Below are 1,587 nucleotides of genomic sequence, written 5' to 3'. Positions count from 1 at the left end.
ACTGATCCTAATAAAATATTTATTTATAGTATTTATAATTATATTTTTTTCATAAAGGATATACACTTAAATATGCACAGAAATGGTGTTATGGGTTTATTTATTAAATTCAACTTGTAATTTTAGGTATAATAGATAAAATACAAGTTATGATACAATAAAAAAGCTGTAGTCTAGAGATCGGAAAAAATACAGTTCTCTCAAAGTGTAATGTGTTAAACGACTATAATTAGAGCAGCTTATAAAATATCTGCTACTACATTTTAATATGTACCTGTTGATGAAAATAAAAACACTTAAAAGCTGGACCACCATAGGAGCGACAACATTATATTTTGCATTAACACTATGTTTCAAATTTTCATTGAAGAAAATGAATACTTATAAAGTATTTTTATTTATATTTTTTAACATTTTTATGTACAAAAACCTGTCCTATTAATAATCATTTTAACTTTTTAATATATGTTTTTATTATAATTGTTTTATTTATTTTTTAATGAAAGGTTTAAAAGTTGTTATACTTTTATGAAATTTTATCCGGACTGCTAGAAAGAGGGTAAATATGTATGACAACCTTATATATTCATTGTACTTTTAACAGAAAACCGATTAGCTATTTTCATGAATAATGTATATCAAAATTTTATTTTTTATTTTTTTTTTTAATTCTGCAAAGTATAATAATAACACCTATCGTTAAACGAAAATACTGCAGTTTGGATAATCCTACCCTACTAAAGGGCATTTGTATGTGTGTCTGTCTGTGTGTGTGTGTGTGTGTGTGTGTGTCCCTCTCAGCTTAGCACATAAAACACCAGTAGTCCGAATGATATCATTCCGTACAACAGTAAATAATAATGTGCTCAGACAAGAGGCACCGGAATGTACCCATCACAAGCGGAAAATCCCGATTCGTTACTACATGTCGTGTGGTGGTCAAGTGCATGATTGTTATATTATTATATATTTATTACTTGTACTTATTATTGATACTTTTAATATATATTTATTTCTTTAATCGATGTACATGCGAAATAAATATTTATAATATATATATTTTATTTATGTGATAGTTTTTCTTCATAAAATAATGAACTACAACCAAAAAATAATTACTCAAATACAACTGGAAAACTGTTTCTTCTGACCATCCTTCAGCATCCTTTTCTGATTTTATTTAATTTTCATATTCACTATTCATAGAATATTCATTTCAATTTAGAAAAAGGAACTGCTAATATTTTTTTTATTATTAATACTTATGTTTTAATTCACCTTATTAATTCATGTTTTCTATTATTATTTAATATTGCATTTTTATTCATTTTAAATGTTCTATTTAGAGTCCATTACAGAGGACTATAACTGAATTATGTGTAGTTTTTCTTTTAAAGGAATTTTATTCTATGTCGTTAAATATCATCTTTTCTTTAAGAAGTAATAATTTTTTTTGGGGGGTTACGAATTATTTTTTACTAAGTGTATGAAATCAGAAATACTAATTATTATTATCTCCGAAATTATCCAGAAGAAGCAGTAGCTTGAAAAATGACCAATAACCGATAATCAGTGATACAAATTGTC

The sequence above is a fragment of the Lycorma delicatula genome, chromosome 10 (assembly GCF_047948215.1).
Source record: "Lycorma delicatula isolate Av1 chromosome 10, ASM4794821v1, whole genome shotgun sequence".
NCBI lineage: Eukaryota > Metazoa > Arthropoda > Insecta > Hemiptera > Fulgoridae > Lycorma > Lycorma delicatula.
Note: the sequence above shows the minus strand (reverse complement) of the source record.